Source organism: Vigna radiata, unplaced genomic scaffold, assembly GCF_000741045.1.
Source record: "Vigna radiata var. radiata cultivar VC1973A unplaced genomic scaffold, Vradiata_ver6 scaffold_7, whole genome shotgun sequence".
In the NCBI taxonomy this organism is placed as follows: Eukaryota; Viridiplantae; Streptophyta; class Magnoliopsida; order Fabales; family Fabaceae; genus Vigna; species Vigna radiata.
The window spans coordinates 2,800,905-2,816,294 of NW_014543262.1; positions in this window are offsets into that span (position 1 = coordinate 2,800,905).

Here is a 15,390-nt window from a genome sequence, read left to right on the forward strand (position 1 = left end):
AGTAACATAAAATGACAAAGTTTATATTCATTTTACATACATTAATAAATATAAAATGATTATAAAAGAGTAAACTTTTTCAAATTTTAAAAAATATCTCTGATTCAAATTACCACCACCATCTTCAATTGGATTGAGACGAGAGAAAAAGTGTTCGAGTGATGATAGAGAAAATGTTGAGATGAGAGAGAAAATATCTCTGATAACAATTGGGGCAACAGTAGGAATGACAGAGAAAATGTTAAGAAAATGTTGGAGTGAGAGAGATGACAGAGAAAATGTTAGAGTGAGAGAAATGAAGGAGAAAAGGTTGAGAGAAATGAGGGAGGTGAGTAAAGGTTTCGGGGTTTCTTTTCTTGTTTTTTAGTTTTGAAAATGAAAATTATTTAAATATCCTTGACCTTAAAACTTATAGTCCATGATAAATGAGGGTATTTTTGTCTACTATAATCCGGTACACATTGTTAAAACGTACCAACTGAAAAACAGACGTACGCATGTTAACAAACCCCATAAATAATAGTTATATATTAATTTTCGTATTATAATCTTAGCATCTTTCATACTTTCAAACATGCACCACTAACCTTTTTAATATTCGAAAAATAGTTAAACTATTTCTCAAGGTACATAAATGTTAAATTACATATTCTTGAATACATATTCGTTCAAAATGCAGTTGAAAAAAATTTAATGTGCAACAGCAAACTTACACTTATTCATGAACTATTTAATCTCTGCAATCTTTTATAATAAAAGGTTTTGAATTGTGCATTGAATTCGTATGGAAAAAAACTATATTCAAGTATAAATTTTAAATACATAATATAATTAAATAAAACAAAAAAGGGTGTAAAAAATTGTGGGATAATAAATTTGGTCAACTGTATAAAAAAAGTAGAGTTTAATGATTAGAAAAAAAATTAATATACTTTAATTGATAAATAAATATTCTTAGAAAGTATTGAGATGGTAAGATAGGATTGTCCACATAAGATAAGATAGGGTTGTCCGATTAAAAACAATGGTCCAAATAGAATTTCACTGACTTACACCAGTTCATTTGATTTGCATATTAGTTTAAGTCATTGAGTCAAAGTTATAAATTTTCAGAATGACCCATTTTAAAAATCACTATAATAAATTAAAAACATAGAAATAATATTAATTATTATATCTAAAACTGAAAGTTAATTTTTATTTAGGAAAGTCAACTTAAAAATAGTATTTTATTTTTTAAAATTTTGAATTTAAAATTATGCTTTAAATCTCTTGGTTCTTTCAAATTAAATAAAAAAGATTTATTGACTTTGAGTTAGAATTAGAACATTACCAAAATAATATTTAAAAGAAAAAAGAAACAAGAATGCAATAAGATATTTGAAAACTAAACAGCAAAACATAGATGAGAATAAGAAGAACAAAAGTTGAAGACTAAAAAAAGTTACCCGCACATGGGAGTGAGTTCAAAAGAAGTGAAATAAAAGTTACTTTAACATGTTATTATGGAAAGAAAAACATGCAAATACTAAATAAATTTGAAGGAAAAACATTCGTATCTACGAAAATGTAACTTCACTTCTTTTGATAATGGCTTCAAGTTTCAAGGTGTTTTTCATAAGTGTGTTTTCACTTTTTTCAACAACTCTTTCAACGTGTTTTCAGATATGAATTATGATTCACGTTTAACCTCAAAGAAGCACTTAACATCTTGTAAGGTTTAGAACTTGATTTTCTAAAGGATAATATTAATAAGGTTTAGAACTTGATTTTCTAAAGTGTAATATTAATAAGGTTTAATCATTCACCAAGTTCTTATTTTTGCGTGAAATCTCAATTTAGTCTTTTTTTTTTTTCTCAATTAGGTCCTAATATTCAAAAATTGCATCAATTAAATCATTTCTGTTAAATTGGGGTTGACGATGTTAAATGTGTGTGTGACGTGTAGGCAAATGTCAATTTGTTATATCATGTGGATAATTGAATTTTTTAAAATTGCATAACTGAATTTTTTAAATTGGAACAAAAGCAAAGTTTATTACAGAAATTAGGATTAGGTTTTCACTTAATCGAATTAGGGGTTGAGGCTAACTCCCTCTCATTCTTCCACTTCACCTCCAAGAGACCAAGTCTCTTTCTCTAAACAGAAAAAGGAAAACCTAAAGGGTTTCATCTTCCTCACGGTGCATATCACCACCTCCACCAGAAGTGACTGCCACGCCGGACCACCGCCCAGCCTAAAGTGTCGTTGGAGACCCCAAACGCTGTCGGAGTCGTCGCTGGCCGCAACGTCAGATCTTCTTCTTCCTCTTCCCTCTTTTCGTGCGAGAGGTGAACACACACCTTCCCCCTTGCGTTTCCGCCACCGTTGCCGACCACGACTCAACCTCCACCGTTCAACGTCGCCGCTATCCTCGTCGGAGACGCTTGCTCGCCGGCACCGTCAGGCCGCTCCCTTTCCCTCTATGTTCGAGGGTTCTCTTTCTTTTCCCCCACACTCCAGGCGCCTCCAGCAGTGCCACCGCCTACCTCCAATAGCTCCACTGCCGACGACGGGGACAAAAACGTTTTTCCTCTTTTCTTCTCTTTTTTTGAATGTTGCCTGTTGAAGGATTCCACCACTGATTGGCGTTGTGTCTGGTGTCATAGGTTGAAGGAGACAAATTCTAGCTCTTGGTATTGAAGTCATTCTGATGAAGTTGAACTAATGATGAAGTCCATAGTGTTGATCCATCATCCATGTTCGAATGTACTGGGTACAACAGAGGATAGCATGGCTTGTTCTAAAGAACAAGATCTGAGCATATTGGCATGGGATCTGAGATTCGGTTTATTTGTTTCAGGTGGAAGGCGGTCTCAAGATTGAGAGTAGATGCAGCGTATGTTGTTGCCCAGATTGAAGGAGACCTATGGTTTCTTCCAATTTCTGTAATAAATCCTAATTCGATTAAGTAAAAACCCTAATTCATTAAGTGAAAACCTAATCCCAATTTTTGTAATAAACTTTGCTTTTGTTTCAATTTAAAAAATTCAGTTATCCAATTTTAAAAAATTCAATTATCCACATGGATATAAGAAACTGACATTTGCCTCCACATCACACACACATTTAACACCTTCAACCCCAATTTAACAGAAAGGATTTAATTGATGCAATTTTTTGAATATTAGGACCCAATTGAGAAAGCGAAAAAAAAGGAACCCAATAGGGACTTGGTGAATGATTAAACCTATTAATAATAAAGATTAATTTGTTTAAGAATAGAAACAATTAAAATGAGATGAATCAGAATATTTTATTATTCAAATTAAAAAAAGTTTTAAATAGAAAAATTAATTTAAATTTATTTATATAAAAATTATCTTTCCAAAACAATTTTACTTTTTTCCCTTTATATTTATGAGTTAATTGTTTTTTTAAAGATTTAAACTTGTCTTAATTTGTAACATCCCAATAAATCTATAACAAAAGCTAAGATTCATTCTAGGAGTTAACATAAATAATAGAGAACGGTGAAGAATAAGCACAAAGGATGATAAGGAAATATGGAATATCATATAGAATTAAAGTTGTACAATAAACAAGAGTTGATACAAACACAGACTAAGATCGAACGGTCATGGTGACAGTTCAAGACCGATCGATACAACAAAAGAGTAATTAGACCGAATGGTTATACAAAAAGCTAACTAAACTGAACGGCTATACAATTAATTTAAAACTATCTAAGACCTATTGACCGGATGGTCCTGCACTGTCTTCAGGCCGAACGACTTGTAAGGCTTCCTCCAAGGATTCTTCACGATCACCCCCTGCTCACATCCATTGGATGATCATTGCAGTGAAGAGAACAACCGAACGGTTAAGACCGAACGACACGTGGACAAGACAGGAAATAAGGGTAAGCTTATGTAAATTTAATTAATCATTTTAAACATACATTAACACATATAATTGAATCACATAACTCAATATTTCAATCATGCCATCATAGTTCAAATATATCAATCAAAACCGAACGGTAAACATCATCATGCCCAACCACTTAAGACATTGTCCGGACTGTATGAACCATGTAGCTCGTCGCTCTTTGCACCCGGGTGGACCTGGCTGGGATACACTCAACAAACCGCCACCCGAGGTTAGTCTAGTGGAACCACCTCGGTATAAAATACCCTGAGGCTAAAGGACCTTCTGCCATTCCCATGCATGAGTTACCCTTCTCTACATGAGAAGGCGTAATCACGGAATATCAGGATAGAACGAAGCCTGAGTCTGACCACGGTCATACTTTACCAATACAATTCCAAATCATGAGATATTCCTCCTTGGAATACTCTTACATACTTATAATAACCTTCATCATTCTCGTTTAATACCATCCAACACCAATTATCTTATTCATAAAACAATTATTTTATATATAAACAATACTGTAATGAAATGAGTTGACTGAACGGTCAGATACTAATAAAAAGACCGAATATAGAAGGAACCTTAGCAAATGACCGAACGGTCAAGCAAAGAAGAGAACCGAGCACTATTGAAGACCAAGAAATGTAAATAATTCATGAGAAAGGACGAACGTTCAATAACAGGTTATCTTTAACAAAACCGAGTATTTTACAATTTGGGCCGAATAACTTAATATATATATAAACAAGAGTTCTCTTCAATAAAGCGAGTGCCAGTATAAGACCAAACACTCTTTGGGGAATCAAATGTCAATATAAGACCGAACACTCTTCCAAGGAGATAATATTAATATAAGACCGATAACTTTAGAAACCAGAGTGCTAGTCTATGACCGAACACTCTCAAGACCGAGCACTCCCAAGACCGAGCACTCTCAGGACCGAGCATTAGTATAAACCGACCACTCGACGATAATTTTACTAATACAAGACCGAACGCTTTTCCAGGGAAAGATAATTAGCATCAAACTGAGTACTTAGTCTATGACCGAGTACTTCCTAAGACCGAGCACTTGATCTATGACCGAGTACTTTCAATAAACATTATCGATATAAAACCGAACGTTCAGTGTATGACTGAACATTCTAAACAGTTAATACTGATCTGACAACTAAGAGTCAAACTTTTATAATTTATTTGAAATGGCTAGACTACACAATTTAGTAAGGGAATCTATATAAGTTCTTATAAGACCGATCGGTCATCAACTGATTTCCTACAAAGGAGATTCAACCAAGACCAATCATTTTAGGAGAAACCGAACGGTCCTAATGACCCTCAGTTACAACATCAGAATTTCACTAAGTTAAATACACCTGTACAATTTTATACCAATATCAAACATGCATTACATCAAACAACATATCATACTTCCATATTTAATTCAAATCATACAACATCAATCATATACTCAAACCATCATGCATTAATTCATAAAACATAATCATAATTAAATTTTTATAAGCTCCCATTACCTCTAATTCCAGCTATTTCTTCTAAGTCTCTAAGCAATCACTCCTAAGGCTCCCAAAATCCAAAGTTGTCCAAAGAAAATTTTGATCAGTGCAAGTGAAAGAGTTTGGCACCGGGAAGAACTATTCTGAAAGGACTAAGGTGATCGGAGGAAAGGAAGTGGTCAAAATCTTAGAGAGAAGGTTGAGGTTCTAGAGAAAAGAGGAGAAAAATGAGTTTTCTGGAAGTTGAGCTCGAGGAAGAAGAAGGGCTGCATGAAGAAGTGGCACCGGTTTTCAAAATCTGACTTTAAATATGTCCTCAATTAAAACTGCTCGGTCCACTCCCTGCACGCCACATGTATTCCACTTCCTGAAAATTTCCATTCCTCTCTACTGTCACACGGTTCACGATGACGGGGAATTAAATGCAGTTGTCATTTCTGCCTCCCACTTCCATGGGGAAAATCAATGGTCGTGCCACATGGTTCTCACTAAAGTGTTCTGTACTCTGTGTGCTGTCACTTGGATTCCACTTCCTGTAGAAGTCCATCTTCCCTGTTGTTGCACGATTCTCAAAGGTGGGGAAATAAATGCACTGACAGCTGGTCTCCCACTAATCTAGGGAATTCAAAGGGGTGTGACAGGTGTCTTCCGCTATAGTGAAGAATTTAATGGGATGTGACATAATTAAGTAAAATATTGTTGGTTGTTTTTAGAATAAGATGTCTCTTCTATTATTTTTTTTTATTGTTTACAAAGACAACGTTTACATAACATATATAACATAAGACCAAAAGTTATGTGAAGTTAAGTAGTTATTATAAATCTATTAAAGGGCTTTTTTTTATGATGATAATAATATTGTTACCATAGTTAAAACGTAATTATCAATATTTTACTTAAATATCAGTTAAGAATTAAATATTTTACTTAAATATACGTAAGAATTGAGTTTTTTAAAATTGAATTACACGATGACTAGTTCACTATAGTTTGATATTTTTTTATATAGAAGAACTTTTCTAGTGTAATATATCAGGTTGGATTGCAATGAGTTTATCTCTAAGCATTCTTTCACGTGCATGTCATGAATTAAAGTTATGGAAGAGTGAAGGTACAAAAACAATGTAGAAGGAGAAGGTGATGGTGCAATGGTGGTGATAAGATGCTTTCAAGAGAGATTACGTTAATTTTCAAGGAAGGAAACTATAGGAAGTCATTAAGGAAAACTCTAGCCTAGGTTGATTTACAAAAGAATATGATTTTGGAGTTATCTTAACAAAGTTTCTCTACTAACATACATGAATAATTTTTACAAAAGTAGATTCCTTTATTTATAGGAGCAAAGAGAACAAATTGTCTCAAAAATGAAAGGGAAAACTAATATAGAATTTGAATTTTGGATCCAAAAGGAGAGATGCAAGAAGTCACACATCCCATGCTATCCAATGAGGCACCTAAAGGGAGAGCTAAACCTAGCTTGCTCTCTAAGCTAATGCATTTTAGGGTAGAAAACCCTAATTTTATACGTCTCCAAGCACAAATAAAGTTCATCCCTTTCCAATTTCAAAACACATCAAAGCCTAAATATATGATCTAAAGAAAACCATATTCTACTGTACCAAAATACAAAGTCCAAAATTCATATTTACAAACAAAGTTGACCCAAAAGATAAGAGCTTCGATCCACTCAACACTTGATGCCCACTTCTTGTCTACACTTAGCTAAGGTTGGGGCATTTGTCATCATCATATGTGGATAAAAAAAAGAAAAAAAAGAAAAAGGATGGTAGATTATGCTTAAAGAAAATTAAAAGTCCATGAGAAGAATTATCCTAGTTGTAAGGTAGTGTTAGCCTAGAAGATCTAGAGACACCATGGGATGCAATTTCACATGTTTATATTATTGCAAGAACTTCAAGTATTTGTTTGATAAGAAGAAGCAAGACATGAGACATAAGAGATTGAAAAAGTTTTAAAAAGATTTTGATGTCAATTTTATATATCAATTGGAGAAAGAAAATATAATTGAAGATGTTTCGAGTAAGAAGGTAGTCCAAGTGTCACTTACGATGGTTAGAAACTTACATTAATTAAGGATTGAGTATGAAACATGCTATGGATTCCTGAGAGAAAAAACAAGTTATCTAAGATAAGAATCATAAGAATTGGTTTAACTCTCATAAAACAAGACTAAAATGTATTAGTAATTAAAAAAGGTTGTTTCGTAACATGAAGAGATGAGTGTCTCTATATGTTTTTTCACGTTTGACTTGTTAAGAAGCAGTTCTTTTAGATCAGCCAAAATATAATGATAACTTTGTTTTGTGATTGAAGGTATAAAATGGAATTGTTGTATTGTGATGATGGATGTGGTAAGTATTTATGATGTGGAAGAAACATAAGGCAGTGATCTAGTTAGAAGGGAATGAGACGAATGAGCAAAAAGGGAAGGAGATTAAGAATAGTCAGAGTTTTGGGAATGGCTGAGCCTTATTTAGCAATAAAGTCATCAACAGTGGTAGGCATGAAACTTTAATGAGCTTCCTATTGCAGCAAAAACAGTACCATGCTCTATCCTGCACTTTATTTTTCTTCACAACTTTCTTTCAGTCTCTGCATTTTTCACTCAAATCTTAACCCTACTATTATCCTCAAACAAAAATAAAAAAGGTAAACACTATTATATTTACCTGTCAAATAGTGTTTTGATTTCAGTTCAAACATCCATATCAATTTTTAACCTTTTATAACATTCAAATATTTGGTCATTATATATATAAATGGATTTTTTTTTTCAAGTATTTTTGTTAGATAATCATAGAATAATTTCTTATTTTAATATTATTCTTTAGTTGAAGTACAACTTATATCTCTTTAGTTGTTTAAAAAACATAGACATATCATAAAAATGGTCAAAAGAATAAACCTATAATTATTTTTACATAATCTTGATTACTTTATCTGATTAGAAATTTAGATTTACTAACGTAACAAACAAAGTTGTCAAATGTATATTCAGTGTTAAAATGGACGCAAAAAATGACAAATATTTTTAAGGAATAAGGTCTCATGACCTCCATTTTTTCTTTTGAAATTTTTTAAATTTATATATTAGAAATTTTCAAAGCTTTATGAAATTTTTAAATTATATTTGGTATATATTAGCAATTAATGGAAATTAAACTAGATATTATTTTATTTATTTTATAATATTCAATATTTAATGTAACGTCTCATTTCAATAGTGTTAAACTATTAAATGAATGTGACAAAAGTAACAATGAGAAAACCAGATTTAACATAAATACAACTACTATATTAGAGTCATCTTCTAAGCATGAAATATATATATATATATATATATATATATATATATATATATATATAAACTAATATACACTAGAACTTTCAAAAGATAAGGAAATTAAACATAATAGAATCTTAACCATTTCTAGCTTTAGCATCTCCCTCATTCTACACTGGATCAACATTTTTATTTGTTCACACCATTAAAATGGTCATCGCAAACAACAAGAAATAAGCAAATAAACAAATAGAAAAGAAATGGTAAGCTAATACACCAAAAGAGTTTTCATAACATTTATATAGATTTTAACACACATAAACATCCATATCAATGAATTCTAAGACATGCACTCAAAAATACTAGACTTTACCATCCAAATACATGTATTTATAATATTTAGTTTTAATATGTAATAGTTAATCTTTATTAGCTAATTTTTTTATATTTATTTTTCCTTTATTTAGTTTAATTGTTAGTGTTAAATATCAATTATTATAATTGATATTATAATAATTGATATTAAATTGGTGGAGTTAATTCCCTTTTAACTCTTCCCAATTAGGTTATCAAATTTGTATATTTATACTATTGTAATCCAATGATTAAATAAATTCATCCAAAATACTTTTCTATATGGTATCAGAGTCATGGTTAAAGCCTATCCTAGCGAGTTCTAAGTAGGCATTTCTCTTTCTATTCCACCCGTTGTCGGGTCAGTATTGGACCACCCAATTTCTACTATCACGCACGAGATGTCTATACCTCGGCATGAAGGAGGCGTGTTGGAAGTCCCACATCGACTAGAGATAAGACCAAATTATAATATATAAGTGAGGTGCAAACCTCATCTTACAAGCTGGTTTTGTGAGGTTGAGTTAGGCTTACAAACCCACTTTCTAATAATTGATGTCAAATTCTGGTAGGTTTTGCACTTTGTGGTGAAACAATTTGCCCATCCAAGCTACCACACAAGGTTAATTTGTCTACTACTTAGCACCCTAGAGCCTAGTGGTTCTCTAACTTTGTAACACTCAACTCCACTCATGGTTACTCAACACCACACCAAAAACCAACAACTTTGATTCTGAATCTGGTTGCACTCAACAACCATCATAACCACAAAATTTCACCTCTCAAACAACCAATTTTAAACCAATTTCAACCAGCATTCTAACTTATTACCAAAATACAATTCAGCAACAATATCAACTGATGATTACTTCATTTTCATCAATTCAGACAACCAATCAAGTACCATTTAACAAGAAATCACATTATAATTTTCTCATAACAGACAATAAGATTTCATACCAAAACCAAGCAATTATACCACAACACAAAAGAATTTCAACAAACTCAAATACTGAATCCATTTAATGTTAATCAAGCATACAAACTCATATTAGCACACTACTTAAAAACCTAAAACAAGGTATTTAGCTTCCCTTATCTAACAGATTATCAAAACGCTTTAGGAAGCTTAAAACACCTCCAATCACATAGGAAACTCTTTATGCTCATGTGAACAATAATAACACAATCAAGGTAACCATTAGAACCACTAATCAACAAAGACTCAAACAAATGACTCAAAAGACACATGCAAGCTGAGCAAGGCCCACATGCAACAAATATAGGAAAAGACTAGAGAAAAAGGGTTGAAACTCAACTTACTCAAACAGAGAAACTAATCGATCCAAATTGAAGAGTTCACCACAAAGATCAATCCTATAGTCTCGGTTCTTCAATTAGACAAACAAAGGACGAGAACTCTTAGAAAAAAGATAGAGAACTCTATAAATGTGGTTTCTAGAGAAATGATGTGCTTAAAATAATGAACTCATTTATAATGAAACTATTTATATTAAAACTCTTTAATGTTAAAATAGTCGAGTCTCACTAATTTTAAACCACTATCACTTCTGAAATGTCATTTCTAGGTTTTTGCATTTATATGTTTTAGTAAATAATAAAATATAAAATGAAGTATAATAATCAATAAAAGTATTTATTTACTTATCCGGACGAAATTGAGTGTTAACATAGAGTTATGTTTATGTTTTCTTTTCTTATACACACTTCTTTCTAAGTCATTATTTCGTTTAATGTTATTTGTTGAAATTAAAAGTAGATATTAAAGATCATCCCAAGAATCAATCCTACAGTTTTAATCAGATGAACAAAGAACGAGAAATCGTAAAGAGAAGTTAGTAATTCTAAAAAAGTGATTTCTAAATAGATAATATACTTTAAAATTATAAAACTCATTCATAAAAAAAAATTATTTATATTAAAATCTTTTAATATTAATAATCAAGTTTCTCTATTTTAAAACATTATCACTTCTAAAATTTCATTTTCTAAACCTTTACATAAATATTATTGCAAGAGATCATAATGACGAAAATCTTAATTTTTTGTATTTAAGAAGAATTATTATAAAAATAAATTAAAATTTTAAAATATAAAATTAATAAATTAAAACATATATAAAATATAAAATTATAAAATTTGATAATTAAATTACAATAAAATTATAAAATTATGAAACATTGCATAATAGGATTCTTGTTTTTTATTAATTTTCTGTATTAATGAATTACTAAATTGCACATTCTAATCTTCTTTTTATATTTTTTTAAAGAAAATAATTAGTTGGTATTAATAATTTTACGCATTCAACATTTTGTTTTTATTTATCTAAAGTAATATGCTAATTTAATATAATTTTTTATTTTGATAACTATAATAATAATTTTATGATAAAAATAATATATAATTTTTTATTTTGACAATTATAATAAATATAATTTTAATTTGGATTCACACTAATATATATATATATATATATATATATCACGTATGATATTTTGTTATTTTCAAAATAGACATATTAAATATTAAATACATGTCATATATCCTATACAAGTATATGATATTAATCAATTGAATTTTATTTTTTTATATTATAAAATCAAATTATGGATTTTAAATATAATAAAACATTTCATTACATTACTTTTTATTGATATTTTGTTTTAAATCATTAATATAATTTTATATTAATGATTTCAACTATTCTTTCAAGTACATTTGTTTCATGAAAAGAGTCCTTAATCTTTACAATTAAAAGAGTAGCAATTTAAACACCATAATTAATTTAACTAATTGTTAGTTCATCACTTTTTTTAAGATAAGAACACATTTATAAAATTCATCTATGTAAAATATCTCAACGATGAAAAGAATTGAAGTTGGAATGTATTTCTTTGTCAAATTTCCCAGTCATTTTCTTTTTTGGACTACTATTTTTCACTTGCTCTTTAATTCGTATTATTTTCTTTCAAATTTTCAAATTGATTTATTAATTTAATAATCACATCAAATACGACTGAAATATTTATACTTCTTAATTTACGGAGATATAATTAAACTAATAATTATAATATATTAGAAAGAAGTTATAAAAAAGTTAAACAAACACGTTTTACATCATAGAAGCCAATAATTAAAACATGATTTTCTACTAAGAACCTAACCACCAAGTAAGATTTCTGGAAACTTTTTCTACCAAAACGCTATTTCTATTTGTGTTTCAAATTTAATTTTCTAATAAAAATATAATTATATTTTTAATTGAAAAAATAAATTTACCAAAATTTATGAATATATGCTGTTTCGTTAAAATAACTTTAACAATAAGAATGAATATAAATTAAAAATTAATGAATATGATTATGTTATTATTTAAGTATTTATTATTATTAATATTGAATGGTGTACTTGATTTCACGTTATTTTCATTAATAATTTTGAATATGTTTATTAAAAACATTTTATAATTTTTTAAATTAGTATGATTTTATTGAGTAAATATAATCATTAATTAATTTTTACTTATTTATTTACTGGTTTTAAATATATAAAATTTACAATTTTAAGTTACTTATTTAATTACTTTAAAATTTAAATACTTAAATGATACTTTTATTCATTTATTTGTAGATGAAATATTTTAATTGAAAAATTGTTTTTGATTATTATGTTTTTAATATATATATATATATATATATATATATTATTGATTTTATTTTATAATAAATATGATTTTCATTTTATTTTAAGATATATAAAGTGTTATAAATCTTGAAATACTTTCAATTAAGTTAAAGTTATGGACAACTAATATATAAGTTAAATATTCATGATACATTTGTATATTAATTACTGCGTGAAAAAAAAAATAGCTTAACATAAAAATATTCAAAATCAATAGTAAAAATTATTATTGTTGAATTTTTGAAGTATTTCATTTAACTAATAAAATAAATATTAAGGATAAAATTATCATCAAAATAAAAGATGCAGTATAATAAAAATTAAGAAAAGAAATAAATACAAAAATAACTTTCATGTTAAATATTTGATAATAAATCTTATAAGATTAGATATATGAAAATATCAATGTAAATATTTTTTATGTTAAATATTTGAAAGTAGATTTTAAAATATTATGATTTATAAGATTTAAATATGAATTTTATAAAATCTCCTTATTAGTGATATAATATAATGTTATGTTCACTTAGAGTAACTGATACATTTTGTAGGACAAATTAGTAAGTGTGTCTTACGTTTGTCTTTAAAGATTTAAAAGCAAGTTAAAATGCAGACATGCGAGATTACCATCTAAGACAATCTCCCTTCATGGGAGGAGATTTCTGAGGTATTCAAGCATTTTATTTTAAAAAAAAAATATATCAACATCTATGTTTACGTATTGTTCAATTAAGGTGTTGTTCATGTTAAAGCCTTTGTTCTTGAAGTGTGTATATGAAAGTGTGGTGTTGTTCGTGATGAAGTCATTTTAGGTAAGTAGTAGAATGATATATGAGATTAGGGATAGGTAAGTAGTAGAATGGTATATGAGATCAGGGATGTTTGTTGCATGGTTCTTGCTAGGGTAAGATGTGCACCTTTAAGACCTAAAAGGCGTGACAGTATAGTGATAGAACGTGAGATATGTTACAACACACGAAGGAATGCAGGGTTGTGTTGAAAGGAGAATTGGTTTTTGGGTGTCATGGAATTGGTTCTTTGATATTAAAAGGTGTGAGATTCAATTACTTAACTAATTCTATGAAGCTTGTGTGTGGGAATCAGTTCTCTTATCATTGAAATCGGTTCCAATGACTTTGGATTGTTTTATCGTGGTTGTTTTGTGTTGTAGGAGCTATTTGGGCATTGTTGGAGTTGTGGTGGACACTATTTGCATTGGTTTGGTCTTACTTAGTGTGTCCCTTATTTAGCTTGGTGTGAATTGTGTTGTTCTGGGGTGAGAGCACTTGTTGTAGATGTTGTGGTGTTACCATTGTGGATGTCTGCTGAGGCACTTGGTAGAACTACATTTGTGTTGTTCTATTAGAGGTATGATTAAGGTACTTGCTGGAGCTATAGTGGTGTTGTCCTGAGAAAATGTTAATAATATATAACAATAATAAAAAATGATAATAGCAATAATAATAATAATAAATAATAATAAAAATAACAATAATATATCAATTTTAATTATAAGGCAAAATAGTAATTTTACATTTTAATCTATCAAAATAGTCAAACCACTCCCAAGCTCATTTTAAATTCATCCACTTTCACCTCCAAATCTTTTAAAAGAAATCATAACAAACTTTACCTTTAAATTTGTCCAAATTCATCAAGTCACTCTTCCTAAATCTATATTTACAAAGAAACACACCATAAGATTTAAGATAATAATTCTTTACCAAACATATTAAGCTATAAGAATAAATATTATATTATATTTTAAAAATTATTTGCATTATCAATTAAATAAAACATTAATTGAAGTGTATCAATAATGTATCTTGTTAAAAAAAGAAAAGGTCAAAACTTCATAAAATAATTTTGTAATGGAGATTGTTTGAAAATTATTTTTATATATAATATTGTAAATGTATAGGTTGAGGAGGTCTCGACCCATAGAGAGATGTAGACACTTTGATTTGTATCAAACATGGAACACGTGCACCAATATTATAGTATGGATTCACATAAGTAAGAAGAACAAATCACAAAAGAACTAAAGATAACTAAATATATTAAGAAACCTTAAGACAAAGTAACCCTACAAATCCTAGACTCAATAAACAGGATCCACCCAAGTACTATAAATGATCATGTTCACAAGGTAAGTAGGCAGAATCATTTACTGCGACCTTACTTTTTTAGGACAAGTTACTAACTTAAGCATTAGAGTATCTTTATAGACTCTCTAACCGAAGTCCTTCAATGCTTCTCGAAAGAGAGCATCGTGATACTTGAAAAAAAAAACTTATTATCTAAATAAGGAAAAGAGAATTGGACATTAAAACAACCTAACATATCTTGAACTAGATTATTATTATTACATTTCTATTTAATAATGACAAATATATAACTATTTATAATTATTATATGCATAATTTATATTATATGTGCTAATTTTAGAGAATGATAAACATTATTAATAAAAATTGTTCAGATAAAATAAAAAATAAATGTAAACATATTTAAATTTTCTTACATTAGTGTAAGTATGAAAAGTATCAAGAAGTAGAAAATATTTTAAGATTGATAAAAATATCAAATTA